This window comes from Talpa europaea (assembly GCF_964194135.1).
Source record: "Talpa europaea genome assembly, chromosome: 7".
Classification (NCBI taxonomy): domain Eukaryota; kingdom Metazoa; phylum Chordata; class Mammalia; order Eulipotyphla; family Talpidae; genus Talpa; species Talpa europaea.
Genome location: NC_140074.1, coordinates 106,098,773 through 106,113,632, shown reverse-complemented (window position 1 = coordinate 106,113,632; position 14,860 = coordinate 106,098,773).

The window sequence follows — 14,860 nt, the reverse complement described above, 5'->3', positions numbered from 1 at the left end:
GATTTTAAATTACTTTTTGCTTTATGGAAGTTAATAAATTTGCACTGAGAAAAGCAGTAAAAACAGAATTTCCCATTATTATTTACTTTTGCTATTAGTTCATTTTATTGTTTGAAGGGGTAGGTAGTTGCTTTTTCTTTAAAAAAAAAAAAAAAAGCCATACTTCTATTTACTTATAAATAATTCTAAATCCCTGAGGGGTAAAGCATCACACAGATCCTATATCGAACAGCCTTACTAGGAAACTTATTTAGAAATTTGGCACAAACCATGGTACTGTTTTTTTTTTTTCTCTGATTTTTTTTTAAATTTTTTTTTTATAGAGGCATGTTATTTATTTATTTGTTTGTTTGTTTGTTTATACATGCACTGGGTACAGTCAGAAGCACGGGAGGGTGAGAGAATTCACCAGAGCCAGAGCGGGGAGCAGAGCAGGCAGAAGGATCGAAGTACACTACTGAGGGGAGCAGCGGGCGGCAGGAGAGGTCTGTGCGCCATGTGGGACTCTCCTCCGGTGGCCGGGGAGCAGCTGAGGATCAAACCGGCGCTGCAGAGGCTGCGGGCAGCTTCACAACCCAGCGCTCAACCGCTGCGCCACCGGGGAGGCCCATCATGGTACTGTTTTTATAGGCACAAGCTACCTTTCCCCAGATGACTCTGGTTTTTTTGGTTTGTCAGGAGTCAGTGTGTCATCCTTTGCTTTGTACATACAAGCACATGTCTTGTCTAGATAGAATTCAGTTTCATCTCAGGCATAAATATCTTCAATTTTAATGTTTCCTCTGGTTCCAGAGACCCCACCTATAGCCAGAAATAAAGGCCTTGTATTGTAGCCTTCCAGACATACTTGTCAATTTAGAAGTCCTTTCCCCAGCAGGCTTCCAGAGGCTACATGATGATGGAAGAAGCAGTTCGCTTTTCCTGATGCTTCTGATAGGCTCTTATTAACTGGCCAAGAATTCATGGTCAAAGATCTCTCTATAAAAAATCTGGGAGCAACATGGCGGCGAGGAGACGCTGCGAGTAAGATCTCCCATTAAAAAAAGTTAATAGGGAGGAAAAGCGGCAGGTCCCAGTGAGAACTGGGACACGGAAGATAAACGGACTACTCCAGCAAACTGCCCGAAGAAGAAAGTTGCCATAAAAGAGGACGAGAAGGGAGGGAAGCGCAGAACCCTGCTCCCCTCCCCCGCCCACAGAGGCGGCACTCTCCGACCGGCAGAAAGGAGGGAAACAACAAACCAAAACGGCCAACAAGAAAAACGGACGCAGCAAGTGGGACTGTGAGTGGAAAGGAACTATTGCAGCCACCACACCCCGTGAACGGGAGAGGCGAACCCTGCAGGATCCGCCGCGGAGGTGAGCTCCAGGCGCCATTAAAGAGAGCCACGCCCCCCAGAAGGAGACCAGCACCAGCACACAGCCCCGGCCGCCGGGTAAGGTTGCGTGCGGAAAGCGGCGCGGATCCGGACCGGATCGCAGCTGCCCAGGTCCCTGCGCCTGTGACCTAGGCTTGCGGGGAGACAGCGGAGGCCCTCCCTGAGTGAGCAGGAACAAGGCACCCAGGCAGGGGAGCGGGATTCAAAAGGCGCCATTCCCGCGCCACTGATCTGGGCTACAGCCCGCGTCCTGGAACTGAGGGCTTTGGAACTGAGACCCGGGGCACGAAATTAGGGGGAGACGGCGGAGGCCCTCCCTGAGTGAGCAGGAACAAGGCGCCCAGGCAGGGGAGCGGGATTCAAAAGGCGCCATTCCCGCGCCACTGATCTGGGCTACAGCCCGCATCCTGGAACTGAGGGCTTTGGAACTGAGACCCGGGGCACGAAATTAGGGGGAGACTGCGGAGGCCCTTCCTGAGTGAGCAGGAACAAGGCGCCCAGGCAAGGGAGCTGGATTCAAAAGGCGCCATTCCCGCGCCACTGATCTGGGCTACAGCCCGCATCCTGGAACTGAGGGCTTTGGAACTGAGACCCGGGGCACGAAATTAGGGGGAGACTGCGGAGGCCCTTCCTGAGTGAGCAGGAACAAGGCGCCCAGGCAAGGGAGCTGGATTCAAAAGGCGCCATTCCCGCGCCACTGATCTGGGCTACAGCCTGCGTCCTGGAACTGAGGGCTTTGGAACTGAGACCCGGGGCACGAAATTAGGGGAAGACTGCGGAGGCCCTCCCTGAGTGAGCAGGAACAAGGCGCCCAGGCAAGGGAGCTGGACTCAAAAGGCGCCATTCCCGCGCCACTGATCTGGGCTACAGCCCGCATCCTGGAACTGAGGGCTTTGGAACTGAGACCCGGGCACGAAATTAGGGGGAGACGGCGGAGGCCCATCCTGAGTGAGCAGGAACAAGGCGCCCAGGCAGGGGAGCAGGATTCAAAAGGCGCCATTCCCGCCCCACTGATCTGGGCTACAGCCCGCGTCCTGGAACTGAGGGCTTTGGAACAGAGACCCGGGGCACGAAATTAGGGGCGTGGGTTCCCCACGACGGTGGGGCACAAGGCAGACACAGCACCCCAAAGCCGTTGAGGTGTACCCTACCATCCCCGCTCTGCTCCCTGTCCCACGGGGTGGAAAATCAGCTCCCCAAGGGCTCTAGGAGAGATCTCTGGCACCACCTAGCGACTTGAAGCCAGCAGAGGCTCCTGAAGGAGCTAGTGGCCAGCTGGGGAGTTTGCCCACACCGAGCCCCTTCCGAACAAGTAGTCTGAGCCCACAGGGAGAGCGAGCACCCACAGCCGGGGCAGACCAGGTGCGCAGAAGAGTGTGCCTGAGACCAGACACGCAGGGAGTGTGTCCCACATCACCATTTTAGAACAGGGACATTTCTTCAGTAAAGACTACCTGCAGAAGGCTTCCTCAGGAGCCAGAGGTGAGCGGGGGAAGTTCGCCCACGCCAGACCCCCTCTGGCCTGCAGTCCAAGCCCAGAGGGGAGCAGGAACCCACCGCCGGGGCAAACCAGGCGCACAGGGGAGTGTGTCCCTACATTGGCATTTTAGAACAGGGACCTTTCTCCAGTAAAGACTGCTTGAAACTGACAGATGACTCCTGGAAGAACCAGAGGGGAACAGAGAAGCCCACCCAAGATGCCGGCCAGTCCCAACTACACAGTGTCCCAACGCATACGGCAAATTAGAAAACAGACAGTAGGGAAGAGAAGAACCACACGCAACCTAGCAACTCTCCAGAGAAAAAGCACACCACAAAAAGAAAGCCAGCCCCCAGATTGCAAAGACAATAACTTGGAAGAATTTCTGAGCCTTCCAGAAAGAGAATTTAAAATTGCCGTGATTAAAAAACTAACAGAAGTCATAAAGGAAAACAATGATAAGGGAAAAATAATCAACGATCAGAAGAATGCAATTGAGTCCCTAGAGAGGGAAAACAATGGTCAGAAGAAAGAAATTGAGTCCCTAAAGAGGGAAGTAAAAGAAATGCAGGAGATCAAAGAATTAATGGAAGAACTAAAGAATTCTGGGAAAAGCAATGAAAGCAGAATAGATGAAATGGAAGAACGAATAAGTAATCTTGAAGACATAGAAATAAAAAGAACCAAAACAGAAAAGGAAAGAGAAGTACGAAGGAAAAAGAACGAAGAAAGACTTCGGGAACTATCTGACTCCATGAGGAAAGGAAATATAAGAGTTATAGGAATACCAGAAGGAGAGGAGAGAGATGTAGGAACAGAGAAAATATTCAAAGAGATAATTGAAGAGAACTTCCCAAATGTGAAGAAGGAGCTGAAAATTGATATACAAGAAGCAAGAAGAACACCAAACTTCCACGACGAAAGGAAAAATACAGCAAGACACATAATAGTAAAGCTCCCAAGAATCCAGGACAAGGAAAAAATAATGAAGCTGGCAAGAGGGAAGAAACAGATAACATTCAAAGGAAAACCAATCAGGCTGACATCAGACTTCTCCGAAGAAACACTACGGGCAAGGAGAGAGTGGAGGGACATAGTCAACAGACTCCAAGAAAACAGATGCCAACCAAGAATACTCTATCCCGCAAAGCTCTCCTTCCTCTTTGAAGAAAGAATATGGACCTTTCCAGACAAACAGAAACTCCGGAATTTCATTGCAACTAAACCCCCACTCCAAAAAATACTACAAGGAGTCCTAAAGCCAGAACCTCAGAGGGACGAATAACAATGAAAGAAGGCCAAAAAAAAAAGTTATTAAAAGAATAAATAAATAAAATCAAAGGAAAGACAAACACAATGGCAAATACAGATGTTAACATATCAATAATAACTCTGAATGTAAATGGACTAAACTCTTCAATAAAAAGACACAGAGTTGCAGCCTGGATTAAGAAACAAAACCCAACCTTTTGCTGTCTCCAGGAAACACATTTAGCTACAAAAGATAAAAATAGGCTCAAAGTTAAAGGATGGAAAACAATCCTACAAGCAAATGGACCAAAAAAGAAAGCAGGAACAGCTATACTTATATCAGATAAAACAGATTTCAAACTCAAAAAGATAAAAAGAGACCCCAAGGGTCACTACATTATGATCAAGGGGACAATACTTCAAGAAGAAATAACACTCATTAACATATACTCACCAAACGAAGGAGCACCAAAATATATCAGACAACTGTTGTCCTCTCTGAAAACAGACATCAGAGAAAACACATACGTAGTGGGAGACTTCAACACACCACTATCAACAATGGATAGATCAACAAGACAAAAAATAAGTAAAGAAACTAAAGCTCTAAATAAGGACCTAGAGCAATTGGGCTTAACAGACATCTATAGAACACTAAACCCCAAAAAAACGGAGTACACATTTTTCTCAAGCGCACACGGATCATTCTCCAGGATCGATCACATACTGGGGCACAAGACAAACATCAACAGATACACCAAGATTGAAATCATATCAACCATCTTTTCTGACCATGAAGGCATCAAACTAGAAATAAACCATAAAAAGAAGGCAAGGAACTTTCCTACCTCATGGAGATTAAAAACCACACTACTGGAAGACCATTGGACTAATGAGGAGATCAAAGAAGAAATTAAAAAATTTTTTGAATTGAACGACAAGGAGGACACCAATATCCTAAATGTATGGGATGCAGCAAAAGCAGTAATAAGAGGAAAATATATAGCAATAGAAGCTCACATCAAGAAACAAGAAAGAACGCAAAGAAACAACCTAATCTCGAAGCTCAAAGATCTAGAAAAAGAACAACAAAAAAACCCCAAAACCAGTAGAAGAAAAGAAATAATAAAAACCAAAGCAGAAATAAATGAAATTGAAACTAAAAAAACAATCCAAAAGATCAATGAAACCAAGAGCTGGTTCTTTGAAAAAATCAATAAAATAGACAAACCCCTAGCCAGGCTCACAAAGGAAAAAAGGGAGAAAGCACAAATAAACAGGATCATCAATGAAAGAGGAGAAATCACAACGGACACAGCAGAAATCAAAAGAATAATCAGTAACTACTATGAACAGTTATATGGAAACAAGTTCAACAATCTAGAGGAGATGGACAAATTCCTACAACTCTACAATCACCCAAAGCTAGATAAAGAAGAAATAGAACACCTAAACAGACCAATTACAATTAGCGAAATTGAAATGGTAATAAAAAACCTCCCCAAAAACAAAAGCCCAGGACCTGATGGATTTACAAATGAATTCTACCAAACATTCAGAGACGAATTAGTGCCTATCCTTCACAAACTCTTCCAAAAAATTGAGAAGGAAGGGACAATACCAAACACGTTTTATGAAGCCAACATTACACTAATACCAAAACCGAACAAGGACAACACAAAAAAGGAAAACTACAGGCCAATCTCCCTAATGAACACTGATGCAAAAATCCTCAATAAAATTTTAGCTATCAGAATCCAACAATGTATCCATAAGATAATTCACCACGACCAAGTTGGATTCATTCCAGGGGCACAAGGATGGTTTAACATCCGAAAATCAATCAACGTTATCCAACACATCAACAAAAAGAAATATAAAAACCATATGATAATATCAATAGATGCTGAGAAAGCTTTCGACAAAGTGCAACACCCATTCATGATAAAAGCCCTTGAAATTCTTGGGATACAAGGAACATACCTCAACATCATAAAGGCCATCTATGACAAGCCAACAGCCAGTATCATTCTCAATGGTGAAAAGCTGAAAGCAATTCCATTAAGATCTGGAACAAGACAAGGATGTCCACTCTCACCATTGCTTTTCAATATAATACTGGAAGTCCTAGCCAGGGCAATAAGACAAGAGAAAGACATCCAAGGAATCCAAATAGGAAAAGAAGAAGTCAAACTATCACTATTTGCAGACGATATGATATTATACATAGAGAACCCCAAAAACTCCACAGAAAAGCTAATTCAACTCATCAATCAGTTCAGTAAAGTGGCAGGATACAAAATCAACACGCAAAAGTCAGTAGCCTTCCTATACACAAACAATAAATCTGAAGAAGAAGAAATCAAAAAGACCATCCCTTTTGTTATTGAAACAAAAAAAATCAAATATTTGGGAATAAATCTAACAAAAGAGGTAAAGGACCTATACAAAGAAAACTATAAAACACTGTTAAAAGAAATAGAAGAAGACACAAAGAAATGGAGAGACATCCCCTGCTCATGGATTGGAAGAATAAACATTATTAAAATGGCCATCCTTCCAAAAGCAATATACAGATTCAATGCTATTCCAATCAAAATTTCAATGTCATTCTTCAAAGAAATAGAACAATTATTGATGAAATTCATATGGAATCACAAAAAACCCCGAATAGCCAAAGCTCTCCTGAAAAAAAAAGAAGGGAATGGAGGCATCAGACTCCCAGACTTCAAACTATACTACAAAGCCATAATCATCAAAACTGCATGGTATTGGAACAAGAACAGACATACAGACCAATGGAATCGAATAGAAAATCCAGAAATAAACCCACAGATTTATGGTCAACTAATCTTTGACAAAGGAGCAAAGAATATGCATTGGAGCAAAGAAAGTTTGTTCAATAAATGGTGCTGGGAAAACTGGGTCGCTACATGCAAAAGAATGAAGCTTGACCACCACCTCACACCATACACAAAAATCAACTCAAAATGGATTAAAGAACTAGACATAAGACCTGAAACCATAAAATATATAGAAGGAAATATAGGCGAAACACTACGTGATTTGCACATCAAAGACATCTTTACAGACACATCACCCAAAGCAGTGATAGTGAAGGCAAAGATAAACAGCTGGGACTACATCAAATTAAAGAGCTTTTGCACAGCAAAAGAGACAATAACAAAAACAAAGAGAAACCCCACCAACTGGGAGAACATTTTTGCACCCAACACTAATGATAAAGGACTGATCACAAAAATCTGCAAAGAGCTGATGAGACTCAACAACAACAAAGAAAATAATCCAGTCAAAAAATGGGCAGAAGAGCTTAAAAGAAACTTCTCTGAAGAGGAAATGCAAATGGCCAACAGGCATATGAAAAAATGTTCAACATCACTTGTCATCAGGGAAATGCAAATCAAAACTACCATGAGATACCATCTTACACCAGTGAGAATGGCACATATTAAAAAAACTAGCAACAACAAATGTTGGCGAGGGTGTGGAGAAAAAGGAACTCTTCTGCACTGTTGGTGGGAGTGCAAACTGGTCCAACCACTGTGGAAAGCTGTGTGGAGATTTCTGGACCTACTAAACATAGAGCTTCCATATGATCCAGCAATTCCACTCCTAGGTATTTACCCAAAGGACACAGAAACATCAATTCCAAAGAGCACCTGCACCCCTATGTTTATAGCAGCACTGTTTACAATAGCTAAGCTTTGGAAACAACCCAAATGCCCAAAAATAGATGACTGGATCAAGAAGATGTGGTACATATATACCATGGAATATTACTCAGCATTCAAAAAAGATAAACACATGCAATTTGCAGCAACATGGATGGCGCTGGAAGGGATCATGCTCAGCGAAATAAGCCAAAAAGAAAAAGAAAAATACCGGATGGTCTCACTCATAGCAGGAATCTAGAAAACTTAAATAAGGGACCAGGAAAATGAATAACTATAAGATAGTGAAAATCAAAATCAACAAAAAACTATGAACCAGAGACACTTTTAGGGGGGCGGGAGGGGAGGGATTGGGGTCAGAATGGGGGGGCTGCAATTGTATGGGGAATATAACAATAAAATTTATTTAAAAAAAAATAAAATAAAAAAATAAATAAATAAAATAAAATAAAAAAAAATAAAAATAAAAAAATAAAAAAAAAATAAATAAAAAAAAAATAAATTAAAAAAAAAATAAATAAATAAATCTTTAAAAAAAAAAAAAAAAAAAAAAAAAAGATCTCTCTATAAAGAGAACAAACACTTGGTGTAAGGCTGGAAATTAATGATGTGCCCAGTTCAAGATGGCAGATAGGACTCCCACATTTAGCTTTCCTTTTGTCCAAACTCTAATGAAATTGCACATTTTTAAACTAAAGACAAGAATTCGGGTTTTATTCTCAATTTTACGAGCTAGTTGACCGAAATTTACTAATTACAAGCATCACATATTGCTTTAATGGATGTGAACGTAAAATGCTACTAGCTCCCATTTTAAATGTTTTTCCCAATGTTGTTTAGCTTCTTTGAATTTTTTTTGTTGTTCTTTAACTTAAAGATGACATCTTTTAGGAAAGTATATCTATTAAGATAAAGTTAACCAGGCCAGAGCACCGTTTCTGGAGCATGGTAGATGTTCAATAAGCATTGGCTGTTGTTATTATTGGCCTTAGCCTTGGAAGCCCCCTGAGGCTGGACAAGCAGATGTGGAGTATCACAGCCTACACCCTCGGTTATACCAAGCTAGTAACAAATAGAGCTGATCTGATATTTAAATGTCAACAATGATGCTTGGTGGCAGGGGGAAGTGAAAATGATGAAAAACTCAGGAAGTACGCCAAAACCACTCAAAATGTTTTCTCATTGGGGAGGTCAAGGAATGGCAGCATATTGTGAAACCATCTGTTTTTTGCTGAACAAATATTTGACACTGTTTCAGATACCTCTGGATACAATTTGCATTCTATCAGCTCCATATCTTACTCACTACGCCAATTGTTCTGCACAGGCTTTGTTGCAGCTCTATGTCATTATGATCTGACAACCTCAGCTTGATCATCACACATACCCCTCTTTTCCTGCAGCAGGGATGCTCTGATGCAGAGCTCTAGGTTGCCTAGGGAAACCTGCATAATACTCACGCATGTGCAAACTGGAAATATTCAACAAGTACTCTTGATTAAAGGGGCTCAAACCCAATGGAAATGACTCAGTGAAGGAAATATTGAGTGAGCATATGGATAGAATGATTTGTCCTGTGGAAGTAAGTCAGTCAGCCTCTCCCCTCAACAACGGTGCTAGTGCAACAAGCCCACACAGAGAGGCTGTGGTGTAAGGATGGAAGTTATGCAGGAATCCAACAGGGGCTCTCTCTCATCAAGGTCCATTGAGATATTGCCACTGCTGAATGCCAAACCTACTAGCAGCAGAAATATATGTCAAGTCTCAACATAGCACCTACCTTCAAGGAGAAAATACAGCCATATCACCCTGGACCCCTACCACTTTACAAAGGAGGCCAATCCAACCTTAGCAGAATCAACACTTACTCCAGATATGGGGGGGTTTTCCCTACCAGTAATATTTCTGACAGTCCAATCATCCAAGGACTTACAGAATGCCTGCTAAGATAGTATGATATTTTCACAACATTGCCTTAAGCTAAGGGATGCCTTTTATCACAAATGATGTGAATCAATAGTTTATGGGACCCACTGGTATTACCATATACTTAATCATTCAGACGTAGCCAGACCAAGAGAATCACAAGATGGTAATAATTTAGCTAAGCGGATAACAAACATCAGGTTAGAACTTATCTTCCAGAATGCAGTATTGCACTAGACCAAATTCTTGTGTACTATGTTATATCTCCAGTATTTAGAACACACAGGAACCAAGGGGTTGATGTAGGATCAGCCCCTCTCTCCATGATTCCCAGTGATCTATTTGTGGTTCCCATGCTGCAACATCAGGCTCTCTGGGATACAGTGGATTATGCTCTGCTGGATTCTAGGGATGGGAAGGAGACAGGGGGAGCATAGAGAACAGGAGATGAGCCATTGTTTACTGAGATTTATATAAACTTCACGCAGGCGTCGTACATCAGCCTGTACCTTACAACTTTAGCTTCCCTTCCAGGTGCTTCTCTGATCCTGAGGTATGGAACACATGCAAGAACAGAACACACATGCATGAGCAAATCAGAAGTGTGAGGAAGTTAATCTGCAATCCACCACTGGCCAATGAATGGCTGTTATCATCATCTATTGCTGTGTAATGAACTACCCAATGCTTGGTGATACAGAATGACAAAGATTATTTTCTACTCAAAAGATTTATGGGTCAGAAATTCATGCAGGGCACAAGAATGGCTTGTTTCTGTTCCATGATGCCTGGGATCTCAGTCTGGGTCTAGCAGCCCCATATCTTGTTCTTGCCACAAATATCAAGGAGTAACTCAAATGGATGGGTTTGTCTAGAGCAATGGGGTCCTGAGGAAACATAATGCAAGTAACAAATGTGATTTTGAATTTTCTAGCAGCCATATTACAAAAGTGAAAATAAACACATGAATTAATTATAATGATATATTTTCTTTAGTCCAGTATATCCAAGATATTATCATTCAACATGTAATCAATGTAAAATATTACGGAGATAGTTTATCTAGGGGTAGTAAATCTTTGATACCCAATGTGTAATTTATACTTTCAGAACATCCCAGTTTAGACCAGCCCCAGTAAAGTGCTCAGCAGCCACAAGTGGCTAGAAGTTATTACATTGGACAATTGATATCTAGAGCTTCCTCACCACTGTGTCTGGCACCTAGGCTGGTATCCTGAAGCTATGCTCACTGGATGTCTACCAGAATACCTGGGTTTTCTCCCAGCATGGCAACCTCAAGTTAGTCAGTCTTTTTACATGGTGACTGGGGCCGCCAAGAGCAGGTATTCCAGTGAACAAGGTCAACGTGGCTTTTTACAATCTAGCCTCAGAGGTCACATATCACACTTTATTGTTTGAACCAATCACAGTCCTCCTCCATTCCAAGGGAGACAGCATAGATCCACTAATCCTTGAGAAAGGTGTTAAAGAATTTGTGGCCTTCCTTAAAAAGTGGCTTGGGGGCCCTCCCTGGTGGCGCAAGTGGTCAGGACACAACCTATGAAGCAGTGCGCAGCCTCTATAGCACAAGTTCGGTCTCCGGCCACCCAGGGAGCAGCCCACATTGTGCAGCAGACCTCTCCTGACTCGCCCACTGCTCCCCTCAGCAGTGTACTTCGGTCAGTCTGCCTGTTCTGTTCCCCACTCTGTCTCTGGTGAATCCTCTCACCCCCTGCACCTCTGGCCTGTATCCCAACTCTTGTATGCATAAATAAATAAATCTTTTTTTTTTTTTAAAAGTGGTTTGGGGATAAAATCCAGACAAAATACTCTGAGACATAACTTCATGACTCTTCAAAATATCCCAGCAGAATCAAGCATTATCCCTGTCCCCCAACTAGTACAATCCTCCAATCTTGCTACTAAGAAAACTTTCCAAATTATCTAGCTTCACCCAAGAGTTCTCAGGCTCTGCATTCAGGGGAGCCCAGACTACGATAAGAACCTACCATATGCCAAACACTGGGGAAACAACAGTGAACAAAGATACAAACAAAAATCCTTTTGTGTTTTATGTTCTAGAAGAATAGACATACATTGAAAGAATTAGGTGTAGCATTTAGAAAAGTGAAGCAGAAAGAGTGAGGAGAGTAGTAAGATGTGAAAAAAGAAAGCACGGGGACCAGGTCACATAAAGACTTGTAGACTTTTATAAGGGTTGAGATTTAAATTTGAGTGGGATTAAAAAGTCATGGGAGAATTTTGAATAGAACTGACTTATATGATTTCTATTTTAACAGGATCAGTATGGTTGCAGTGTTGATAATGGACTAAGGCTGTGCAAGGCAGAATACAGAGATAAGCAGGGATGCTTTTGCAAGAATCCTGGAGACAAGAATGGCTTGGACAGGGTGGAGAGGGTGGAGGTGGTGAGAAACAGTAAAATTCTGGACATATTTTTGAAAGTAGAATCAACAGTATTTATTACAGGATTTGATGGGGGGGTGCTGAGACAAGGAGAGGAGTAAAATATCAGGGTTCTTCATGAAGAATAATGTGACCTTGTTAACATGTTAGAACATTCACTCTGATCATTACCCTGTAAAAGGTATTCTTGCAGTTGATGGGGGGGTGCTGAGACAAGGAGAGGAGTAAAATATCAGGGTTCTTCATGAAGAATAATGTGACCTTGTTAACATGTTAGAACATTCACTCTGATCATTACCCTGTAAAAGGTATTCTTGCAGTTGAAGGTAGGAAAAAAAACAACTTTGCTTTAGAGGATGAAATGAGTCTCCTAGGGGAAAGATCCTTTGTAAAATACTCTGTTTGTATCCATACGGCAGTTGGGAAAGGCTCAAGTCATTCTTTGCCCTCTACTTCCTATTGCATTCCAGCCTTGTTCCCTTTTTTAGAAATAGCATGTTGACTATCATATGGGCAAAGAACAGCATTCTGACCTCTGCTCTGTGACTTCCTCATCCTCCTCTTCTTTAAATACAGGACAAAGTTGGAGTCCCAGGGAATCAGGGAGCGGAGCGCACAGGAGTCCACAGGCCAGCTCTGCCTGCATACAGGACGATGAAGCTCTCTGCAGCAGCCCTCTCCTTCCTCTTCTTTGCAGCTGCCCTCGGATTCGAGCTCCAGAACATACATCATGGTGAGTTCAATGAGCCTTCTCACTAGTGGTCTGGTCCAGGGTAACTTTGATCTGGGGAGGAGACAGTAGATACCTTTGTCCTCTTGTGATTGCTCCCTGTCCCATTCATGGATGTGAATTTGACACTTTTTTAAAAGCAGCTTCAGTCCCTGAAACTTGGCAAAAACTGTATAAAGATAACTGATCTGACTTGGAGAAACAATTCTCTCCCTTCGCATCACTAGAATCATTTGATACCTTCTCTTAGCTGACACAGGGCCATTAAGTGGTAGATCAAAAGAACTGTTTTAAATTGTAAATTATAGAAAGAAGCCTAGTTTTAACATTGTAGAATATTAAAATTATTATATGTCATCTAGTATAAAGCTATTATTTTAGAAAGGAAATGGGACAAATCAGGCAAGCGACTCACCCAAGTCCACCTGCCCATTGTGTTTATTTATTTTTAAAAATTACATATCTACTATTTCCTAGATGCAAGCAGACACTGTTCTAAGTGTCTTGTAGATATTAGCACATTGAATTCTCCTGAAAACCTGGTGGAGTAGATGTTCAGCAATTTATATAATTTTGCATAATAGTAATATTCTCATTTTACAAATGAGAAAACTAAGGCATAGAAACTTCATATAACTTATTCAAGATCATACAGCTAGTGAGAGGTGGAGTTAGGATATGAGCTCATTAGGAAGCTGTTATGGAAAGATAAGATCATTTAAGATTTTACTGTGCAAGCCCCCCACACATCACATTAAGCATATTGAAGTATATATACACATACCTCATTAAATATAACGCATATGAACTACATAAGAAATGAGCTAAAAGTTTAGGTGTATTGGCCTTATTAGCATAATACATCTCCTTAATCTCTTATCTAAACCTTTGGAGTGAGATATATTTAGGAATGCAGCATTTTTCAGATTTCCTAAGGTAATATAGTATGATCCAGCAATTCCAGCTCTGCATATACCCCCCAAAAAACTAAAAGCAGCACATAAAAAATATTTGTAGATTCATGCTAATATCCATAATGGCCAAAAGGTGAAAGCAACTCAAACATCCATTTATAAATGAACAGATTTTTTTTAAGTTGTAGATACAACAATGGAATGTTATTCAGCCTTAAAAAGGAAGGAAATTCTGGCATATGTTACAACATATATGAACACAGAATATGTTATGATAACTGAGATAATGCATTAACAGGACACATACCATGTGACTCCACTCATATGAGGTATTAAAGTCGTTGAAGTAAGAAACAGAAAATGGGATGGTGGCTGAGGGATGAGATAGCTGAAGATTCTGAGACACAACTGCTTCCCAGTCATCTCTCTCCTCTCCTTGTCTGTTTCTCCCAAACAGAACCCAAGATGGCGATGGAGGACCTTCATTTCTCACAGCGTAAATGTTTAATTATGGTATATTTAAATATGGCATAGGCATATAAACCTGTGAGTACAGATCTGCCCAATGACTTCAGCCCACGTGTTTACAAGGAGAGGGCAGAGGGGAAGAGTCCGGAGGGTGGTGAACATCTCCTAGGAAGAACAGCAGGGGCTGTGGGCCCCTCCTCCATGGATGACCACTGTTCCCCCTGGCCATCCTGTCCCGAGAGTCAGCTCCCCTGGGGCAGACAGTGTTCTCTGCTGTCTCCTGCAGGGATTAGACCCTTCCCCCTCTGAGAGAAATGGTCCTGGTCCTGCTGTGTCCCTGCCTGGGTGGCTTCAGACACACAGCTCAACTGAGGAGAGTAAAGCAAGGAGATGCCAGCAAGTGCTAGCAGAGGAAGCAAACAGCAAACATCCCTTTCAAGCCCTGTCCCTTCTCATCCTCCCCAGCACTTCCAAGGAAAAAAGGGTCTAGTTGTCTTTAAAAGGAGAACTTTCTCTTATAGATTCCTTATATAGTGCTGCTGACTGCTGCTTCAACCTCATCAAACAAAAAATCCGATGTGCGTTCATGGAGG